The sequence below is a fragment of the Neodiprion fabricii genome, chromosome 4 (genome assembly GCF_021155785.1).
Source record: "Neodiprion fabricii isolate iyNeoFabr1 chromosome 4, iyNeoFabr1.1, whole genome shotgun sequence".
Taxonomy (NCBI): domain Eukaryota; kingdom Metazoa; phylum Arthropoda; class Insecta; order Hymenoptera; family Diprionidae; genus Neodiprion; species Neodiprion fabricii.
The window spans coordinates 35,887,422-35,910,596 of NC_060242.1; the positions used below are offsets into that span (position 1 = coordinate 35,887,422).

Genomic DNA, 23,175 nt, shown 5'->3' on the forward strand with positions numbered 1-23,175 from the left:
TCGTAGCGTTGGAAGACTCTGTGGTCGATGCGTCAGCACTAGCTGTGGAGGTCACTGATGTGACCGTAGTAGCATTGGAAGACTCTGTGGTCGATGCATCGGCACTTGCTGTGGAGGTCTCTGATGTGACCGTCGTAGCGTTGGAAGACTCGGTAGTGGACGCCTCTGCACTTGTCGTGGTCGTCTCCGACGAGACCGTTGTAGCGTTGAAAGACTCTGTGGTCGATGCTTCGGCACTCGCTGTGGAGGTCTCTGATGTGACTGTCGTAGCGTTGGAAGACTCTGTGGTCGATAAATCTGCACTCGCTGTTGAGGTCTCTGATGTGACCGTCGTAGCGTTTGGAGATTCAGTAGTTGACGCCTCCGCAATCGTCGTGGACGACTCCGACGAGACCGATGTAGCGTTGGAAGACTCTGTGGTCGATGCTTCGGCACTCGCTGTGGAGGTCTCTGATGTGACTGTCGTAGCGTTGGAAGACTCTGTGGTCGATGCATCGGCACTTGCTGTGGAGGTCTCTGATGTGACTGTCGTGGCGTTGAAAGACTCTGTGGTCGACGCATCAGCACTAGCCGTGGAGGTCACTGACGTGACCGTCGTAGCGTTGGAAGACTCTGTGGTCATATCATCGGCACTTGCTGTGGAAGTCTCTGATGTGACCGTCGTAGCGTTGGAAGATTCAGTAGTGGACGACTCTGCACTTGTCGTGGACGTCTCCGACGAGACCGTTGTAGCGTTGGAAGACTCTGTGGTCGAAGCATCGGCACTTATTGTGGAGGTCTCTGATGTGACCGTCGTAGCGTTGGAAGACTCTATGGTCGATGCATCTGCACTAGCTGTTGAGGTCTCTGATGTGACCGTCGTAGCGTTTGAAGATTCAGTAGTTGACGCCTCCGCATTTGTCGTGAACGTCTCCGACGACACCGTTGTAGCATCGGAAGACTCTGTGGTCGATGCATCGGCACTTGCTGTGGAGGTCTCTGATGTGACCGTCGTAGCGTTGGAAGACTCTGTGGTCGATGCGTCAGCACTAGCTGTGGAGGTCACTGATGTGACCGTAGTAGCATTGGGAGACTCTGTGGTCGATGCATCGGCACTTGCTGTGGAGGTCTCTGATGTGACCGTCGTAGCGTTGGAAGACTCGGTAGTGGACGCCTCTGCTCTTGTCGTGGACGTCTCCGACGAGACCGTTGTAGCGTTGAAAGACTTTGTGGTCGATGCTTCGGCATTCGCTGTGGAGGTCTCTGATGTGACTGTCGTAGCGTTGGAAGACTCTGTGGTCGATAAATCTGCACTTGCTGTTGAGGTCTCTGATGTGACCGTCGTAGCGTTTGAAGATTCAGTAGTTGACGCCTCCGCAATCGTCGTGGACGACTCCGACGAGACCGTTGTAGCGTTGGAAGACTCTGTGGTCGATGCTTCGGCACTCGCTGTGGAGGTCTCTGATGTGACTGTCGTAGCGTTGGAAGACTCTGTGGTCGATGCATCGGCACTTGCTGTGGAGGTCTCTGATGTGACTGTCGTGGCGTTGAAAGACTCTGTGGTCGACGCATCAGCACTAGCCGTGGAGGTCACTGACGTGACCGTCGTAGCGTTGGAAGACTCTGTGGTTGATGCATTAGCACTAGCTGTGGAGGTCACTGATGTGACCGTCGTAGCGTTGGAAGATTCAGTAGTGGACGCCTCTGCACTTGTCGTGGACGTCTCCGACGAGACCGTTGTAGCGTTGGAAGACTCTGTGGTCGATGCTTCGGCACTCGCTGTGGAGGTCTCTGATGTGACTGTCGTAGCGTTGGAAGACTCTGTGGTCAAATCATCGGCACTTGCTGTGGAAGTCTCTGATGTGACCGTCGTAGCGTTGGAAGATTCAGTAGTGGACGACTCTGCACTTGTCGTGGACGTCTCCGACGAGACCGTTGTAGCGTTGGAAGACTCTGTGGTCGAAGCATCGGCACTTGCTGTGGAGGTCTCTGATGTGACCGTCGTAGCGTTGGAAGACTCTATGGTCGATGCATCTGCACTAGCTGTTGAGGTCTCTGATGTGACCGTCGTAGCGTTTGAAGATTCAGTAGTTGACGCCTCCGCATTTGTCGTGGACGTCTCCGACGACACCGTTGTAGCATCGGAAGACTCTGTGGTCGATGCATCGGCACTTGCTGTGGAGGTCTCTGATGTGACCGTCGTAGCGTTGGAAGACTCTGTTGTCGATGCGTCAGCACTAGCTGTGGAGGTCACTGATGTGACCGTAGTAGCATTGGAAGACTCTGTGGTCGATGCATCGGCACTTGCTGTGGAGGTCTCTGATGTGACCGTCGTAGCGTTGGAAGACTCGGTAGTGGACGCCTCTGCACTTGTCGTGGACGTCTCCGACGAGACCGTTGTAGCGTTGAAAGACTCTGTGGTCGATGCTTCGGCACTCGCTGTGGAGGTCTCTGATGTGACTGTCGTAGCGTTGGACGACTCTGTGGTCGATGCTTCGGCACTCGCTGTGGAGGTCTCTGATGTGACCGTCGTGGCGTTGGAAGACTCTGTGGTCGATAAATCTGCACTCGCTGTTGAGTTCTCTGATGTGACCGTCGTAGCGTTTGAAGATTCAGTAGTTGACGCCTCCGCATTTGTCGTGGACGTCTCCGACGAGACCGTTGTAGCGTTGGAAGACTCTGTGGTCGATGCTTCGGCACTCGCTGTGGAGGTTTCTGATGTGACTGTCGTAGCGTTGGAAGACTCTGTGGTCGACGCATCAGCACTAGCTGTGGAGGTCACTGATGTGACCGTAGTGGCATTGAAAGACTGTGTGGTCGATGCATCGGCACTCGCTGTGGACGTCTCCGACGTGACCGTTGTAGCGTTGGAAGACTCTGTCGTCGATGCTTCGGCACTCTTTGTGGAGGTCTCTGATGTGACTGTCGTAGCGTTGGAAGACTCTGTGGTCGAAGCATCGGCACTTGCTGTGGAGGTCTCTGATGTGACCGTCGTACCGTCAGAAGATTCAGTGGTGGACGACTCTGCACTTGTCGTGGACGTCTGCGACGTGACCGTTGTAGCGTTGGAAGACTCTGTGGTCGATGCTTCGGCACTCGCTGTGGAGGTCTCTGATGTGACCGTCGTAGCATTGGAGGACTCTGTGGTCGATGCATCAGCACTAGCTGTAGAGGTCACTGATGTGACCGTCGTAGCATTGGAAGACTCTGTGGTCGATGCATCAGCACTAGCTGTAGAGGTCTCTGATGTGACAGTCGTAGCGTTAAAAGACTCTGTGGTCGACGCATTAGCACTAGCTGTGGAGGTCACTGATGTGACCGTCGTAGCATTGGAAGACTCTGTGGTCGATGCATCAGCACTAGCTGTAGAGGTCTCTGATGTGACAGTCGTAGCGTTAAAAGACACTGTGGTCGACGCATTAGCACTAGCTGTGGAGGTCACTGATGTGACCGTCGTAGCATTGGAAGACTCTGTGGTCGATGCATCAGCACTAGCTGTGGAGGTCACTGATGTGACCGTCGTAGCATTGGAAGATTCAGTAGTGGACGCCTCTGCACTCGCTGTGGAGGTCTCTGATGTGACAGTCGTAGCGTTGGAAGACTCTGTGGTCGATGCATCGGCACTTGCTGTGGAGGTCTCTGATGTGATCGTCGTAGCGTTTGAAGATTCAGTAGTTGACGCCTCCGCATTTGTCGTGGACGTCTCCGACGAGACCGTTGTAGCGTTGGAAGACTCTGTGGTCGATGCATCGGCACTTGTTGTGGAGGTCTCTGATGTAACTGTCGTAGCGTTGGAAGACTCTGTGGTTGATGCATCAGCACTAGCTGTGGAGGTCACTGATGTGACCGTCGTAGCGTTGGAAGATTCAGTAGTGGACGCCTCCGCACTCGCTGTGGAGGTCTCTGATGTGACAGTCGTAGCGTTGGAAGACTCTGTGGTCGATGCATCGGCACTTGCTGTGGAGGTCTCTGATGTGATCGTCGTAGCGTTTGAAGATTCAGTAGTTGACGCCTCCGCATTTGTCGTGGACGTCTCCGACGACACCGTTGTAGCATTGGAAGACTCTGTGGTCGATGCATCGGCACTTGCTGTGGAGGTCTCTGATGTGACCGTCGTAGCGTTGGAAGACTCTGTGGTCGATGCGTCAGCATCAGCTGTGGAGGTCACTGATGTGACCGTCGTAGCGTTGGAAGACTCTGTGGTCGATGCTTCGGCACTCGCTGTGGAGGTCTCTGATGTGACTGTCGTAGCATTGGAAGACTCTGTGGTCGATGCATCGGCACTTGCTGTGGAGGTCTCTGATGTGGCCGTCGTAGCGTGTGAAGACACAGTAGTTGACGCCTCCGCATTTGTCGTGGACGTCTCCGACGACACCGTTGTAGCGTTGGAAGACTCTGTGGTCGATGCATCGGCACTAGCCGTGGAGGTCACTGATGTGACCGTCGTAGCATTGGAAGACTCTGTGGTCGATGCATCAGCACTAGCTGTAGAGGTCACTGATGTGACCGTCGTAGCGTTGGAAGACTCTGTGGTCGATGCATCGGCACTTGCTGTGGAGGTCTCTGATGTGACCGTCGTAGCGTTGGAAGATTCGGTGGTGAACGCCTCTGCACTTGTCGTAGACGTCTCCGACGAGAACGTTGTAGCGTTGGAAGACTCTGTGGTCAACGCATCAGCACTAGCCGTGGAGGTCACTGACGTGACCGTCGTAGCGTTGGAAGACTCTGTGGTTGATGCATCAGCACTAGCTGTGGAGGTCTCTGATGTGGCCGTCGTAGCGTTTAAAGATACAGTAGTTGACGCCTCCGCATTTGTGGTGGACGTCTCCGACGACACCGATGTAGCGTTGGAAGACTCTGTGGTCGATGCATCGGCACTTGCTGTAGAGGTCTCTGATGTGACAGTCGTAGCGTTAGAAGACTCTGTGGTCGACGCATCAGCACTAGCTGTGGAGGTCACTGATGTGACCGTCGTAGCGTTGGAAGACTCTGTGGTCGATGCATCAGCACTAGCTGTGGAGGTCACTGATGTGACCGTCGTAGCGTCGGAAGATTCAGTAGTGGACGCCTCTGCACTTGTCGTGGACGTCTCCGACGAGACCGTTGTAGCGTTGGAAGACTCTGTGGTCAATGCTTCGGCACTCGCTGTGGAGGTCTCTGATATGACTGTCGTAGCGTCGGAAGACTCTGTGGTCAAAGCATCGGCACTTGCTGTGGAGGTCACTGATGTGACCGTCGTAGCATTGGAAGACTCTGTGGTCGATGCATCGGCACTTGCTGTAGAGGTCTCTGATGTGACTGTCGTGGCGTTGGAAGACTCTGTGGTCGACGCATCAGCACTAGCCGTGGAGGTCACTAACGTGACCGTCGTAGCGTTGGAAGACTCTGTGGTTGATGCATCAGCACTAGCTGTGGAGGTCTCTGATGTGGCTGTCGTAGCGTTTGAAGATTCAGTAGTTGACGCCTCCGCATATGTCGTGGACGTCTCCGACGAGACCGTTGTGGCGTTGGAAGACTCTGTGGTCGATGCGTCGGCACTAGCTGTAGAGGTCACTGATGTGACCGTCGTAGCGTTGGAAGACTCTGTGGTCGATGCATCAGCACTAGCTGTGGAGGTCACTGATGTGACCGTCGTAGCGTTGGAAGATTCAGTAGTGGACGCCTCTGCACTTGTCGTGGACGTCTCCGACGAGACCGTTGTGGCGTCGGTAGACTCCGTGGTCGATGCTTCGGCACTCGCTGTGGAGGTCTCTGATGTGACTGTCGTAGCATTGGAAGACTCTGTGGTCGATGCGTCGGCACTTGCTGAGGAGGTCTCTGATGTGACCGTCGTAGCGTTGGAAGATTCAGTAGTGGACGCCTCTGCACTTGTCGTGGACGTCTCCGACGAGACCGTTGTAGCGTTGGAAGACTCTGTGGTCGACGCATCAGCACTAGCCGTGGAGGTCACTAACGTGACCGTCGTAGCGTTGGAAGACTCTGTGGTTGATGCATCAGCACTAGCTGTGGAGGTCTCTGATGTGGCTGTCGTAGCGTTTGAAGATTCAGTAGTTGACGCCTCCGCATATGTCGTGGACGTCTCCGACGAGACCGTTGTGGCGTTGGAAGACTCTGTGGTCGATGCGTCGGCACTAGCTGTAGAGGTCACTGATGTGACCGTCGTAGCGTTGGAAGACTCTGTGGTCGATGCATCAGCACTAGCTGTGGAGGTCACTGATGTGACCGTCGTAGCGTTGGAAGATTCAGTAGTGGACGCCTCTGCACTTGTCGTGGACGTCTCCGACGAGACCGTTGTGGCGTCGGTAGACTCCGTGGTCGATGCTTCGGCACTCGCTGTGGAGGTCTCTGATGTGACTGTCGTAGCATTGGAAGACTCTGTGGTCGATGCGTCGGCACTTGCTGAGGAGGTCTCTGATGTGACCGTCGTAGCGTTGGAAGATTCAGTAGTGGACGCCTCTGCACTTGTCGTGGACGTCTCCGACGAGACCGTTGTAGCGTTGGAAGACTCTGTGGTCGATTCTTCGGCACTGGCTGTGGAGGTCTCTGATGTGACTGTCGCAGCGTTGAAAGGCTCTGTGGTCGAAGCATCGGCACTTGCTGTGGAGGTCTCTGATGTGACCGTCGAAGCGTTGGAAGATTCAGTAGTGGACGCCTCTGCACTTGTCGTTGACGTCTCCGACGAGACCGTTGTAGCGTTGGAAGACTCTGTGGTCGATGCATCGGCACTTGTTGTGGAGGTCTCTGATGTGACTGTCGTAGCGTTGGAAGACTCTGTGGTTGATGCATCAGCACTAGCTGTGGTGGTCACTGATGTGACCGTCGTAGCGTTGAAAGATTCAGTAGTGGACGCCTCTGCACTCGCTGTGGAGGTCTCTGATGTGACTGTCGTAGCGTTGGAAGACTCTGTGGTCGATGCATCGTCACTTGCTGTGGAGGTCTCTGATGTGACCGTCGTAGCGTTTGAAGATTCAGTAGTTGACGCCTCCGCATTTGTCGTGGACGTCTCCGACGACACCGTTGTAGCATTGGAAGACTCTGTGGTCGATGCATCGGCACTTGCGGTGGAGGTCTCTGATGTGACCGTCGTAGCGTTGGAAGACTCTGTGGTCGATGCGTCAGCACTAGCTGTGGAGGTCACTGATGTGACCGTAGTAGCATTGGAAGACTCTGTGGTCGATGCATCGGCACTTGCTGTGGAGGTCTCTGATGTGACCGTCGTAGCGTTGGAAGATTCGGTAGTGGACGCCTCTGCACTTGTCGTGGACGTCTCCGACGAGACCGTTGTAGCGTTGGAAGACTCTGTGGTCGATGCTTCGGCACTCGCTGTGGAGTTCTCTGATGTGACTGTCGTAGCGATGGAAGACTCTGTGGTCGACGCATCAGCACTAGCCGTGGAGGTCACTGACGTGACCGTCGTAGCGTTGGTAGACTCTGTGGTAGATGCATCAGCACTAGCTGTGGAGGCCTCTGGTGTGGCCGTCGTAGCGTGTGAAGATACAGTAGTTGACGCCTCCGCATTTGTCGTGGACGTCTCCGACGACACCGTTGTAGCGTTGGAAGACTCTGTGGTCGATGCATCGGCACTAGCCGTGGAGGTCACTGATGTGACCGTCGTAGCATTGGAAGACTCTGTGGTCGATGCATCAGCACTCGCTGTAGAGGTCTCTGATGTAACTGTCGTAGCGTTGGAAGACTCTGTGGTCGATGCATCAGCACTAGCTGTGGAGGTCTCTGATGTGACCGTCGTAGCGTTGGAAGACTCTGTGGTTGACGAATCAGCACTAGCCGTGGAGGTCACTGATGTGACCGTCGTAGCGTTGGAAGACTCTGTGGTCGATGCATTGGCACTCGCTGTTGAGGTCCCCGATGTGACCGTCGTAGCGTTTGACGATTCAGTAGTTGACGCCTCCGCATTTGTCGTTGACGTCTCCGACGACACCGTTGTAGCGTTGGAAGACTCTGTGGTCGATGCATCGGCACTTGCTGTGGAGGTCTCAGACGTGACCGTCGTAGCGTTGGATGATTCTGTAGTTGAAGCATCGGCATTCGCTGTTGAGGTCTCTGAAGTTACCGTCGTAGCGTTGGAAGACTCTGTGGTCGATGCGTCAGCACTAGCTGTGGAGGTGACTGATGTGACCGTAGTAGCATTGGAAGACTCCGTGGTCGATGCATCAGCACTAGCTGTTGAGGTCACTGATGTGACGGTTGTAGCATTGGATGATTCTGTAGTCGATGCATCAGCACCATCTGTGGAGGTCACTGATGTGACCGTCGTAGCATTGGATGATTCTGTAGTTGAAGCATCGGCATTCGCTGTAGAGGTCTCTGAAGTTACCGTCGTAGCGTTGGAAGACTCTGTGGTCGAAGCGTCAGCACTAGCTGTGGAGGTCACTGATGTGACCGTAGTAGCATTGGAAGACTCTGTGGTCGATGCATCGGCACTCGCTGTAGAGGTCTCTGTTGTGACTGTCGTAGCGTTGAGAGATTCAGTAGTGGACGCCTCTGCACTTGTCGTGGACGTCTCCGACGAGACCGTCGTAGCGTTGGAAGACTCTGTGGTTGATGCATCAACACTAGCTGTGGAGGTCTCTGATGCGACCGTCGTAGCGTTTGAAGATTCAGTAGTTGAAGCCTCCGCATTTGTCGTGGACGCCTCCGACGACACCGTTGTAGCGTTGGCAGATTCTGTGGTCGATGCATCGGCACTTGCTGTGGAGGTCTCTGATGTGACCGTCGTAGCGTTGGAAGACTCTGTGGTCGATGCATCAGCACTAGCTGTGGAGGTCACTGATGTGACCGTCGTAGCATTGGATGATTCTGTAGTTGAAGTATCGGCACTCGCTGTAGAGGTCTCTGATGTGACTGTCGTAGCGTTGAGAGATTCAGTAGTGGACGCCTCTGCACTAGCTGTGGAGGTCACTGATGTGACCGTCGTAGCGTTGGAAGACTCTGTGGTCGATGCGTCGGCACTCGCTGTTGAGGTCTCCGATGTGACCGTCGTAGCGTTTGACGATTCAGTAGTTGACGCCTCCGCATTTGTCGTTGACGTCTCCGACGACACCGTTGTAGCGTTGGAAGACTCTGTGGTCGATGCATCGGCACTTGCTGTGGAGGTCTCAGACGTGACCGTCGTAGCGTTGGAAGACTCTGTGGTCGATGCGTCAGCACTAGCTGTGGAGGTCACTGATGTGACCGGAGTAGCATTGGATGATTCTGTAGTTGAAGCATCGGCATTCGCTGTAGAGGTCTCTGAAGTTACCGTCGTAGCGTTGGAAGACTCTGTGGTCGATGCATCAGCACTAGCTGTGGAGGTCACTGATGTGACCGTCGTAGCATTGGATGATTCTGTAGTTGAAGCATCGGCACTCGCTGTAGAGGTCTCTGATGTGACCGTCGTAGCGTTTGAAGATCCAGTAGTTGACGCCTCCGCACTAGTCGTGGACGTCTCCGACGAGATCGTCGTAGCGTTGGAAGACTCTGTGGTTGATGCATCAGCACTAGCTGTGGAGGTCTCTGATGTGACCGTCGTAGCGTTTGAAGATTCAGTAGTTGAAGCCTCCGCATTTGTCGTGGACGGCTCCGACGACACCGTTGTAGCGTTGGCAGACTCTGTGGTCGATGCATCGGCACTTGCTGTGGAGGTCTCTGATGTGACCGTCGTAGCGTTGGATGATTCTGTAGTTGAAGCATCGGCATTCGCTGTAGAGGTCTCTGAAGTTACCGTCGTAGCGTTGGAAGACTCTGTGGTCGATGCGTCAGCACTAGCTGTGGAGGTCACTGATGTGACCGTAGTAGCATTGGAAGACTCCGTGGTCGATGCATCAGCACTAGCTGTTGAGGTCACTGATGTGACGGTTGTAGCATTGGATGATTCTGTAGTCGATGCATCAGCACCATCTGTGGAGGTCACTGATGTGACCGTCGTAGCATTGGATGATTCTGTAGTTGAAGCATCGGCATTCGCTGTAGAGGTCTCTGAAGTTACCGTCGTAGCGTTGGAAGACTCTGTGGTCGATGCGTCAGCACTAGCTGTGGAGGTCACTGATGTGACCGTAGTTGCATTGGAAGACTCTGTGGTCGATGCATCGGCACTCGCTGTAGAGGTCTCTGTTGTGACTGTCGTAGCGTTGAGAGATTCAGTAGTGGACGCCTCTGCACTTGTCGTGGACGTCTCCGACGAGACCGTCGTAGCGTTGGAAGACTCTGTGGTTGATGCATCAGCACTAGCTGTGGAGGTCTCTGATGTGACCGTCGTAGCGTTTGAAGATTCAGTAGTTGAAGCCTCCGCATTTGTCGTGGACGCCTCCGACGACACCGTTGTAGCGTTGGCAGACTCTGTGGTCGATGCATCGGCACTTGCTGTGGAGGTCTCTGATGTGACCGTCGTAGCGTAGGAAGACTCTGTGGTCGATGCATCAGCACTAGCTGTGGAGGTCACTGATGTGACCGTCGTAGCATTGGATGATTCTGTAGTTGAAGTATCGGCACTCGCTGTAGAGGTCTCTGATGTGACTGTCGTAGCGTTGAGAGATTCAGTAGTGGACGCCTCTGCACTAGCTGTGGAGGTCACTGATGTGACCGTCGTAGCGTTGGAAGACTCTGTGGTCGATGCATCAGCACTCGCTGTAGAGGTCTCTGATGTGACTGTCGTAGCGTTGGAAGACTCTGTGGTCGATGCATCAGCACTAGCTGTGGAGGTCTCTGATGTGACCGTCGTAGCGTTGGAAGACTCTGTGGTTGACGAATCAGCACTAGCCGTGGAGGTCACTGATGTGACCGTCGTAGCATTGGAAGACTCTGTGGTCGATGCATCGGCACTCGCTGTTGAGGTCTCCGATGTGACCGTCGTAGCGTTGGAAGACTCTGCGGTTGACGAATCAGCACTAGCCGTGGAGGTCACTGATGTGACCGTCGTAGCGTTGGAAGACTCTGTGGTCGATGCATCAGCACTCGCTGTAGAGGTCTCAGACGTGACCGTCGTAGCGTTGGAAGACTCTGTGGTCGATGCGTCAGCACTAGCTGTGGAGGTCACTGATGTGACCGTTGTAGCATTGGAAGACTCTGTGGTCGATGCATCGGCACTAGCTGTGGAGGTCTCTGATGTGACCGTCGTAGCGTTTGAAGATTCAGTAGTTGAAGCCTCCGCATTTGTCGTGGACGTCTCCGACGACACCGTTGTAGCGTTGGCAGACTCTGTGGTCGATGCATCGGCACTTGCTGTGGAGGTCTCTGATGTGACCGTCGTAGCGTTGGAAGACTCTGTGGTTGACGAATCAGCACTAGCCGTGGAGGTCACTGACGTGACCGTCGTAGCGTTGGAAGACTCTGTGGTCGATGCATCGGCACTCGCTGTTGAGGTCTCCAATGTGACCGTCGTAGCGTTTGACGATTCAGTAGTTGACGCCTCCGCATTTGTCGTTGGCGTCTCCGACGACACCGTTGTAGCGTTGGAAGACTCTGTGGTCGATGCATCGGCACTTGCTGTGGAGGTCTCAGACGTGACCGTCGTAGCGTTGGAAGACTCTGTGGACGATGCGTCAGCACTAGCTGTGGAGGTCACTGATGTGACCGTAGTAGCATTGGAAGACTCTGTGGTCGATGCATCGGCACTTGCTGTGGAGGTCTCTGATGTGACCGTCGTAGCGTTGGAAGATTCGGTAGTGGACGCCTCTGCACTTGTCGTGGACGTCTCCGACGACACCGTTGTAGCGTTGGCAGACTCTGTGGTCGATGCATCGGCACTTGCTGTGGAGGTCTCTGATGTGACCGTCGTAGCGTTGGAAGACTCTGTGGTCGATGCATCAGCACTCGCTGTAGAGGTCTCTGATGTGACTGTCGTAGCGTTGAGAGATTCAGTAGTGGACGCCTCTGCACTAGCTGTGGAGGTCACTGATGTGACCGTCGTAGCGTTGGAAGACTCTGTGGTTGATGCATCAGCACTCGCTGTAGAGGTCTCTGATGTGACTGTCGTAGCGTTGGAAGACTCTGTGGTCGATGCATCAGCACTAGCTGTGGAGGTCTCTGATGTGACCGTCGTAGCGTTGGAAGACTCTGTGGTCGATGCATCGGCACTCGCTGTTGAGGTCTCCGATGTGACCGTCGTAGCGTTTGACGATTCAGTAGTTGACGCCTCCGCATTTGTCGTTGACGTCTCCGACGACACCGTTGTAGCGTTGGAAGACTCTGTGGTCGATGCATCGGCACTTGCTGTGGAGGTCTCAGACGTGACCGTCGTAGCGTTGGAAGACTCTGTGGTCGATGCATCAGCACTAGCTGTGGAGGTCACTGATGTGATCGTCGTAGCATTGGATGATTCTGTAGTTGAAGCATCGGCACTTGCTGTGGAGGTCTCTGATGTGACCGTCGTAGCGTTGGAAGATTCGGTAGTGGACGCCTCTGCACTTGTCGTGGACGTCTCTGATGAGACCGTTGTAGCGTTGGAAGATTCTGTGGTCGATGCATCGGCACTTGCTGTGGAGGTCTCTGATGTGACCGTCGTAGCGTTGGAAGACTCTGTGGTCGATGCATCAGCACTAGCTGTGGAGGTCACTGATGTGACCGTCGTAGCATTGGATGATTCTGTAGTTGAAGTATCGGCACTCGCTGTAGAGGTCTCTGATGTGACTGTCGTAGCGTTGAGAGATTCAGTAGTGGACGCCTCTGCACTAGCTGTGGAGGTCACTGATGTGACCGTCGTAGCGTTGGAAGACTCTGTGGTCGATGCATCAGCACTCGCTGTAGAGGTCTCTGATGTGACTGTCGTAGCGTTGGAAGACTCTGTGGTTGACGAATCAGCACTAGCCGTGGAGGTCACTGATGTGACCGTCGTAGCGTTGGAAGACTCTGTGGTCGATGCGTCGGCACTCGCTGTTGAGGTCTCCGATGTGACCGTCGTAGCGTTTGACGATTCAGTAGTTGACGCCTCCGCATTTGTCGTTGACGTCTCCGACGACACCGTTGTAGCGTTGGAAGACTCTGTGGTCGATGCATCGGCACTTGCTGTGGAGGTCTCAGACGTGACCGTCGTAGCGTTGGAAGACTCTGTGGTCGATGCGTCAGCACTAGCTGTGGAGGTCACTGATGTGACTGTAGTAGCATTGGATGATTCTGTAGTTGAAGCATCGGCATTCGCTGTAGAGGTCTCTGAAGTTACCGTCGTAGCGTTGGAAGACTCTGTGGTCGATGCATCAGCACTAGCTGTGGAGGTCACTGATGTGACCGTCGTAGCATTGGATGATTCTGTAGTTGAAGCATCGGCACTCGCTGTAGAGGTCTCTGATGTGACCGTCGTAGCGTTTGAAGATCCAGTAGTTGACGCCTCCGCACTAGTCGTGGACGTCTCCGACGAGATCGTCGTAGCGTTGGAAGACTCTGTGTTTGATGCATCAGCACTAGCTGTGGAGGTCTCTGATGTGACCGTCGTAGCGTTTGAAGATTCAGTAGTTGAAGCCTCTGCATTTGTCGTGGACGGCTCCGACGACACCGTTGTAGCGTTGGCAGACTCTGTGGTCGATGCATCGGCACTCGCTGTGGAGGTCTCTGATGTGACCGTCGTAGCGTTGGATGATTCTGTAGTTGAAGCATCGGCATTCGCTGTAGAGGTCTCTGAAGTTACCGTCGTAGCGTTGGAAGACTCTGTGGTCGATGCGTCAGCACTAGCTGTGGAGGTCACTGATGTGACCGTAGTAGCATTGGAAGACTCCGTGGTCGATGCATCAGCACTAGCTGTTGAGGTCACTGATGTGACGGTTGTAGCATTGGATGATTCTGTAGTCGATGCATCAGCACCATCTGTGGAGGTCACTGATGTGACCGTCGTAGCATTGGATGATTCTGTAGTTGAAGCATCGGCATTCGCTGTAGAGGTCTCTGAAGTTACCGTCGTAGCGTTGGAAGACTCTGTGGTCGATGCGTCAGCACTAGCTGTGGAGGTCACTGATGTGACCGTAGTAGCATTGGAAGACTCTGTGGTCGATGCATCGGCACTCGCTGTAGAGGTCTCTGATGTGACTGTCGTAGCGTTGAGAGATTCAGTAGTGGACGCCTCTGCACTTGTCGTGGACGTCTCCGACGAGACCGTCGTAGCGTTGGAAGACTCTGTGGTTGATGCATCAGCACTAGCTGTGGAGGTCTCTGATGTGACCGTCGTAGCGTTTGAAGATTCAGTAGTTGAAGCCTCCGCATTTGTCGTGGACGCCTCCGACGACACCGTTGTAGCGTTGGCAGACTCTGTGGTCGATGCATCGGCACTTGCTGTGGAGGTCTCTGATGTGACCGTCGTAGCGTTGGAAGACTCTGTGGTCGATGCATCAGCACTAGCTGTGGAGGTCACTGATGTGACCGTCGTAGCATTGGATGATTCTGTAGTTGAAGTATCGGCACTCGCTGTAGAGGTCTCTGATGTGACTGTCGTAGCGTTGAGAGATTCAGTAGTGGACGCCTCTGCACTAGCTGTGGAGGTCACTGATGTGACCGTCGTAGCGTTGGAAGACTCTGTGGTCGATGCATCAGCACTCGCTGTAGAGGTCTCTGATGTGACTGTCGTAGCGTTGGAAGACTCTGTGGTCGATGCATCAGCACTAGCTGTGGAGGTCTCTGATGTGACCGTCGTAGCGTTGGAAGACTCTGTGGTTGACGAATCAGCACTAGCCACGGAGGTCACTGATGTGACCGTCGTAGCATTGGAAGACTCTGTGGTCGATGCATCGGCACTCGCTGTTGAGGTCTCCGATGTGACCGTCGTAGCGTTGGAAGACTCTGTGGTTGACGAATCAGCACTAGCCGTGGAGGTCACTGATGTGACCGTCGTAGCGTTGGAAGACTCTGTGGTCGATGCATCAGCACTCGCTGTAGAGGTCTCAGACGTGACCGTCGTAGCGTTGGAAGACTCTGTGGTCGATGCGTCAGCACTAGCTGTGGAGGTCACTGATGTGACCGTAGTAGCATTGGAAGACTCTGTGGTCGATGCATCGGCACTAGCTGTGGAGGTCTCTGATGTGACCGTCGTAGCGTTTGAAGATTCAGTAGTTGAAGCCTCCGCATTTGTCGTGGACGTCTCCGACGACACCGTTGTAGCGTTGGCAGACTCTGTGGTCGATGCATCGGCACTTGCTGTGGAGGTCTCTGATGTGACCGTCGTAGCGTTGGAAGACTCTGTGGTTGACGAATCAGCACTAGCCGTGGAGGTCACTGACGTGACCGTCGTAGCGTTGGAAGACTCTGTGGTCGATGCATCGGCACTCGCTGTTGAGGTCTCCAATGTGACCGTCGTAGCGTTTGACGACTCAGTAGTTGACGCCTCCGCATTTGTCGTTGGCGTCTCCGACGACACCGTTGTAGCGTTGGAAGACTCTGTGGTCGATGCATCGGCACTTGCTGTGGAGGTCTCTGACGTGACCGTCGTAGCGTTGGAAGACTCTGTGGACGATGCGTCAGCACTAGCTGTGGAGGTCACTGATGTGACCGTAGTAGCATTGGAAGACTCTGTGGTCGATGCATCGGCACTTGCTGTGGAGGTCTCTGATGTGACCGTCGTAGCGTTGGAAGATTCGGTAGTGGACGCCTCTGCACTTGTCGTGGACGTCTCCGACGACACCGTTGTAGCGTTGGAAGACTCTGTGGTCGATGCATCAGCACTAGCTGTGGAGGTCACTGATGTGACCGTCGTAGCATTGGATGATTCTGTAGTTGAAGTATCGGCACTCGCTGTAGAGGTCTCTGATGTGACTGTCGTAGCGTTGAGTGATTCAGTAGTGGACGCCTCTGCACTAGCTGTGGAGGTCACTGATGTGACCGTCGTAGCGTTGGAAGACTCTGTGGTTGATGCATCAGCACTCGCTGTAGAGGTCTCTGATGTGACTGTCGTAGCGTTGGAAGACTCTGTGGTCGATGCATCAGCACTAGCTGTGGAGGTCTCTGATGTGACCGTCGTAGCGTTGGAAGACTCTGTGGTTGACGAATCAGCACTAGCCGTGGAGGTCACTGATGTGACCGTCGTAGCATTGGAAGACTCTGTGGTCGATGCATCGGCACTCGCTGTTGAGGTCTCCGATGTGACCGTCGTAGCGTTTGACGATTCAGTAGTTGACGCCTCCGCATTTGTCGTTGACGTCTCCGACGACACCGTTGTGGCGTTGGAAGACTCTGTGGTCGATGCATCGGCACTTGCTGTGCAGGTCACTGATGTGACGGTTGTAGCATTGGATGATTCTGTAGTCGATGCATCAGCACCATCTGTGGAGGTCACTGATGTGACCGTCGTAGCATTGGATGATTCTGTAGTTGAAGCATCGGCATTCGCTGTAGAGGTCTCTGAAGTTACCGTCGTAGCGTTGGAAGACTCTGTGGTCGATGCATCAGCACTAGCTGTGGAGGTCACTGATGTGACCGTCGTAGCATTGGATGATTCTGTAGTTGAAGCATCGGCACTTGCTGTGGAGGTCTCTGATGTGACCGTCGAAGCGTTGGATGATTCTGTAGTTGAAGCATCGGCATTGGCTGTAGAGGTCTCTGAAGTTACCGTCGTAGCGTTGGAAGACTCTGTAGTCGATGCGTCAGCACTAGCTGTGGAGGTCACTAATGTGACCGTAGTAGCATTGGAAGACTCCGTGGTCGATGCATCAGCACTAGCTGTTGAGGTCACTGATGTGACGGTTGCAGCATTGGATGATTCTGTGGTCGATGCATCAGCACCATCTGTGGAGGTCACTGATGTGACCGTCGTAGCATTGGATGATTCTGTAGTTGAAGCATCGGCATTCGCTGTAGAGGTCTCTGAAGTCACCGTCGTAGCGTTGGAAGACTCTGTGGTCGATGCGTCAGCACTAGCTGTGGGGGTCACTGATGTGACCGTAGTAGCATTGGAAGACTCTGTGGTCGATGCATCGGCACTCGCTGTAGAGGTCTCTGTTGTGACTGTCGTAGCGTTGAGAGATTCGGTAGTGGACGCCTCTGCACTTGTCGTGGACGTCTCCGACGAGACCGTCGTAGCGTTGGAAGACTCTGTGGTTGATGCATCAGCACTAGCTGTGGAGGTCTCTGATGTGACCGTCGTAGCGTTTGAAGATTCAGTAGTTGAAGCCTCCGCATTTGTCGTGGACGTCTCCGACGACACCGTTGTAGCGTTGGCAGACTCTGTGGTCGATGCATCGGCACTTGCTGTGGAGGTCTCTGATGTGACCGTCGTAGCGTTGGAAGACTCTGTGGTCGATGCATCAGCACTAGCTGTGGAGGTCACTGATGGGACCGTCGTACCATTGGATGATTCTGTAGTTGAAGCCACGGCACTCGCTGTAGAGGTCTCTGATGTGACCGTCGTAGCGTTTGAAGATCCAGTAGTTGACGCCTCCGCACTTGTCGTGGACGTCTCCGACGAGATCGTCGTAGCGTTGGAAGACTCTGTGGTTGATGCGTCAGCACTAGCTGTGGAGGTCACTGATGTGACCGTCGTAGCATTGGAAGACTCTGTGGTCGATGCATCAGCACTTGCTGAGGAGGTCTCTGATGTGACCGTCGTAGCGTTGGATGATTCTGTAGTTGAAGTATCGGCACTCGCTGTAGAGGTCTCCGATGTGACTGTCGTAGCGTTGAGAGATTCAGTAGTGGACGCCTCTGCACTAGCTGTGGAGGTCACTGATATGACCGTCGTAGCGTTGAAAGACTCTGTGGTCGATGCATCAGCACTAGCTGTGGAGGTCTCTGATGTGACCGTCGTGGCGTTGGAAGACTCTGTGGTCGACGAATCAGCACTAGCCGTGGAGGTCACTGATGTGACCGTCGTAGCGTTGGAAGACTCTGTGGTCGATGCATCGGCACTCGCTGTTGAGGTCCCCGATGTGACCGTCGTAGCGTTTGAAGATTCAGTAGTTGACGCCTCCGCATTTGTCGTGGACGTCTCCGACGACACCGTTGTAGCGTTGGAAGACTCTGTGGTCGATGCGTCAGCACTAGCTGTGGAGGTCACTGATGTGACCGTAGTAGCATTGGAAGACTCTGTGGTCGATGCATCAGCACTCGCTGTAGAGGTCTCTGATGTGACCGTCGTAGCGTTGGAAGACTCTGTGGTCGATGCATCAGCACTAGCTGTGGAGGTCACTGATGGGACCGTCGTACCATTGGATGATTCTGTAGTTGAAGCCACGGCACTCGCTGTAGAGGTCTCTGATGTGACCGTCGTAGTGTTTGAAGATCCAGTAGTTGACGCCTCCGCACTTGTCGTGGACGTCTCCGACGACACCGTTGTAGCGTTGGCAGACTCTGTGGTCGATGCATCGGCACTTGCTGTGGTGGTCTCTGATGTGACCGTCGTAGCGTTGGAAGACTCTGTGGTTGATGCATCAGCACTAGCTGTGGAGGTCTCTGATGTGACCGTCGTAGCGTTTGAAGATTCAGTAGTTGAAGCCTCCGCATTTGTCGTGGACGTCTCCGACGACACCGTTGTAGCGTTGGCAGACTCTGTGGTCGATGCATCGGCACTTGCTGTGGTGGTCTCTGATGTGACCGTCGTAGCGTTGGAAGACTCTGTGGTCGATGCATCAGCACTAGCTGTGGAGGTCACTGATGTGACCGTCGTAGCATTGGATGATTCTGTAGTTGAAGTATCGGCACTCGCTGTAGAGGTCTCTGATGTGACTGTCGTAGCGTTGAGAGATTCAGTAGTGGACGCCTCTGCACTAGCTGTGGAGGTCACTGATGTGACCGTCGTAGCGTTGTAAGACTCTGTGGTCGATGCATCAGCACTAGCTGTGGAGGTCACTGATGTGACCGTCGTAGCATTGGATGATTCTGTAGTTGAAGTATCGGCACTCGCTGTAGAGGTCTCTGATGTGACTGTCGTAGCGTTGAGAGATTCAGTAGTGGACGCCTCTGCACTAGCTGTGGAGGTCACTGATGTGACCGTCGTAGCGTTGGAAGACTCTGTGGTCGATGCATCAGCACTAGCTGTGGAGGTCTCTGATGTGACCGTCGTAGCGTTTGACGATTCAGTAGTTGACGCCTCCGCATTTGTCGTTGACGTCTCCGACGACACCGTTGTAGCGTTGGAAGACTCTGTGGTCGATGCATCGGCACTTGCTGTGGAGGTCTCAGACGTGACCGTCGTAGCGTTGGAAGACTCTGTGGTCGATGCGTCAGCACTAGCTGTGGAGGTCACTGATGTGACCGTAGTAGCATTGGAAGACTCTGTGGTTGATGCATCAGCACTAGCTGTGGAGGTCTCTGATGTGACCGTCGTAACGTTTGAAGATTCAGTAGTTGAAGCCTCCGCATTTGTCGTGGACGTCTCCGACGACACCGTTGTAGCGTTGGCAGACTCTGTGGTCGATGCATCGGCACATGCTGTGGAGGTCTCTGATGTGACCGTCGTAGCGTTGGAAGACTCTGTGGTCGATGCATCAGCACTAGCTGTGGAGGTCACTGTTGTGACCGTCGTAGCATTGGATGATTCTGTAGTTGAAGTATCGGCACTCGCTGTAGAGGTCTCTGATGTGACTGTCGTAGCGTTGAGAGATTCAGTAGTGGACGCCTCTGCACTAGCTGTGGAGGTCACTGATGTGACCGTCGTAGCGTTGGAAGACTCTGTGGTCGATGCATCAGCACTAGCTGTGGAGGTCTCTGATGTGACCGTCGTGGCGTTGGAAGACTCTGTGGTCGACGAATCAGCACTAGCCGTGGAGGTCACTGATGTGACCGTCGTAGCGTTGGAAGACTCTGTGGTTGATGCGTCAGCACTAGCTGTGGAGGTCACTGATGTGACCGTCGTAGCATTGGAAGACTCTGTGGTCGATGCATCAGCACTTGCTGAGGAGGTCTCTGATGTGACCGTCGTAGCGTTGGATGATTCTGTAGTTGAAGTATCGGCACTCGCTGTAGAGGTCTCCGATGTGACTGTCGTAGCGTTGAGAGATTCAGTAGTGGACGCCTCTGCACTAGCTGTGGAGGTCACTGATATGACCGTCGTAGCGTTGAAAGACTCTGTGGTCGATGCATCAGCACTAGCTGTGGAGGTCTCTGATGTGACCGTCGTGGCGTTGGAAGACTCTGTGGTCGACGAATCAGCACTAGCCGTGGAGGTCACTGATGTGACCGTCGTAGCGTTGGAAGACTCTGTGGTCGATGCATCGGCACTCGCTGTTGAGGTCCCCGATGTGACCGTCGTAGCGTTTGAAGATTCAGTAGTTGACGCCTCCGCATTTGTCGTGGACGTCTCCGACGACACCGTTGTAGCGTTGGAAGACTCTGTGGTCGATTCGTCAGCACTAGCTGTGGAGGTCACTGATGTGACCGTAGTAGCATTGGAAGACTCTGTGGTCGATGCATCAGCACTCGCTGTAGAGGTCTCTGATGTGACCGTCGTAGCGTTGGAAGACTCTGTGGTCGATGCATCAGCACTAGCTGTGGAGGTCACTGATGGGACCGTCGTACCATTGGATGATTCTGTAGTTGAAGCCACGGCACTCGCTGTAGAGGTCTCTGATGTGACCGTCGTAGTGTTTGAAGATCCAGTAGTTGACGCCTCCGCACTTGTCGTGGACGTCTCCGACGACACCGTTGTAGCGTTGGCAGACTCTGTGGTCGATGCATCGGCACTTGCTGTGGTGGTCTCTGATGTGACCGTCGTAGCGTTGGAAGACTCTGTGGTTGATGCATCAGCACTAGCTGTGGAGGTCTCTGATGTGACCGTCGTAGCGTTTGAAGATTCAGTAGTTGAAGCCTCCGCATTTGTCGTGGACGTCTCCGACGACACCGTTGTAGCGTTGGCAGACTCTGTGGTCGATGCATCGGCACTTGCTGTGGTGGTCTCTGATGTGACCGTCGTAGCGTTGGAAGACTCTGTGGTCGATGCATCAGCACTAGCTGTGGAGGTCACTGATGTGACCGTCGTAGCATTGGATGATTCTGTAGTTGAAGTATCGGCACTCGCTGTAGAGGTCTCTGATGTGACTGTCGTAGCGTTGAGAGATTCAGTAGTGGACGCCTCTGCACTAGCTGTGGAGGTCACTGATGTGACCGTCGTAGCGTTGGAAGACTCTGTGGTCGATGCATCAGCACTAGCTGTGGAGGTCACTGATGTGACCGTCGTAGCATTGGATGATTCTGTAGTTGAAGTATCGGCACTCGCTGTAGAGGTCTCTGATGTGACTGTCGTAGCGTTGAGAGATTCAGTAGTGGACGCCTCTGCACTAGCTGTGGAGGTCACTGATGTGACCGTCGTAGCGTTGGAAGACTCTGTGGTCGATGCATCAGCACTAGCTGTGGAGGTCTCTGATGTGACCGTCGTAGCGTTTGACGATTCAGTAGTTGACGCCTCCGCATTTGTCGTTGACGTCTCCGACGACACCGTTGTAGCGTTGGAAGACTCTGTGGTCGATGCATCGGCACTTGCTGTGGAGGTCTCAGACGTGACCGTCGTAGCGTTGGAAGACTCTGTGGTCGATGCGTCAGCACTAGCTGTGGAGGTCACTGATGTGACCGTAGTAGCATTGGAAGACTCTGTGGTTGATGCATCAGCACTAGCTGTGGAGGTCTCTGATGTGACCGTCGTAGCGTTTGAAGATTCAGTAGTTGAAGCCTCCGCATTTGTCGTGGACGTCTCCGACGACACCGTTGTAGCGTTGGCAGACTCTGTGGTCGATGCATCGGCACTTGCTGTGGAGGTCTCTGATGTGACCGTCGTAGCGTTGGAAGACTCTGTGGTCGATGCATCAGCACTAGCTGTGGAGGTCACTGTTGTGACCGTCGTAGCATTGGATGATTCTGTAGTTGAAGTATCGGCACTCGCTGTAGAGGTCTCTGATGTGACTGTCGTAGCGTTGAGAGATTCAGTAGTGGACGCCTCTGCACTAGCTGTGGAGGTCACTGATGTGACCGTCGTAGCGTTGGAAGACTCTGTGGTCGATGAATCAGCACTCGCTGTAGAGGTCTCTGATGTGACTGTCGTAGCGTTGGAAGACTCTGTGGTCGATGCATCAGCACTAGCTGTGGAGGTCTCTGATGTGACCGTCGTAGCGTTGAAAGACTCTGTGGTTGACGAATCAGCACTAGCCGTGGAGGTCACTGATGTGACCGTCGTAGCGTTGGAAGACTCTGTGGTCGATGCATCAGCACTAGCTGTGGAGGTCTCTGATGTGACCGTCGTAGCATTGGAAGACTCTGTGGTCGATGCATCGGCACTCGCTGTTGAGGTCTCCGATGTGACCGTCGTAGCGTTTGACGATTCGGTAGTTGACGCCTCCGCATTTGTCGTTGACGTCTCCGACGACACCGTTGTAGCGTTAGAAGACTCTGTGGTCGATGCATCGGCACTTGCTGTGGAGGTCTCAGACGTGACCGTCGTGGCGTTGGAAGACTCTGTGGTCGATGCGTCAGCACTAGCTGTGGAGGTCACTGATGTGACCGTAGTAGCATTGGAAGACTCTGTGGTCGATGCATCGGCACTTGCTGTGGAGGTCACTGATGTGACGGTTGTAGCATTGGATGATTCTGTAGTCGATGCATCAGCACTATCTGTGGAGGTCACTGATGTGACCGTCGTAGCATTGGATGATACTGTAGTTGAAGCATCGGCATTTGCTGTAGAGGTCTCTGAAGTTACCGTCGTAGCGTTGGAAGACTCTGTGGTCGATGCATCAGCACTAGCTGTGGAGGTCACTGATGGGACCGTCGTAGCATTGGATGATTCTGTAGTTGAAGCCACGGCACTCGCTGTAGAGGTCTCTGATGTGACCGTCGTAGCGTTTGAAGATCCAGTAGTTGACGCCTCCGCACTTGTCGTGGACGTCTCCGACGAGATCGTCGTAGCGTTGGGAGACTTTGTGGTTGATGCGTCAGCACTAGCTGTGGAGGTCACTGATGTGACCGTCGTAGCATTGGAAGACTCTGTGGTCGATGCATCAGCACTATCTGTGGAGGTCACTGATGTAACCGTCGTAGCATTGGATGATACTGTAGTTGAAGCATCGGCATTCGCTGTAGAGGTCTCTGATGTGACCGTCGTAGCGTTTGAAGATTCAGTAGTTGAAGCCTCCGCATTTGTCGTGGACGTCTCCGACGACACCGTTGTGGCGTTGGCAGACTCTGTGGTCGATGCATCGGCACTTGCTGTGGAGGTCTCTGATGTGACCGTCGTAGCGTTGGAAGACTCTGTGGTCGATGCATCGGCACTTGCTGTGGAGGTCTCTGATGTGACCGTCGTAGCAT

The 23,175-nt window shown here is 54.0% G+C and overlaps 1 protein-coding gene and 2 long non-coding RNA genes across 4 annotated transcripts in view; 2 read left to right on the top strand and 1 right to left on the bottom strand.

Annotated features, from left to right (window-relative positions):
* The window catches only part of LOC124181723 (calponin homology domain-containing protein DDB_G0272472-like), a 98,577-nt gene that overhangs the window by 24,739 nt on the left and 50,663 nt on the right, over nt 1-23,175 (bottom strand). The window lies entirely within an intron of this gene.
* LOC124181725 lies at nt 51-5,139 on the top strand. The gene is made up of 3 exons (XR_006870552.1): nt 51-116; nt 1,635-1,739; nt 5,032-5,139. It is a non-coding gene; the product is annotated as an uncharacterized LOC124181725 (long non-coding RNA).
* On the top strand, nt 6,078-6,757 carry LOC124181724. The gene is made up of 3 exons (XR_006870551.1): nt 6,078-6,188; nt 6,387-6,491; nt 6,616-6,757. It is a non-coding gene; the product is annotated as an uncharacterized LOC124181724 (long non-coding RNA).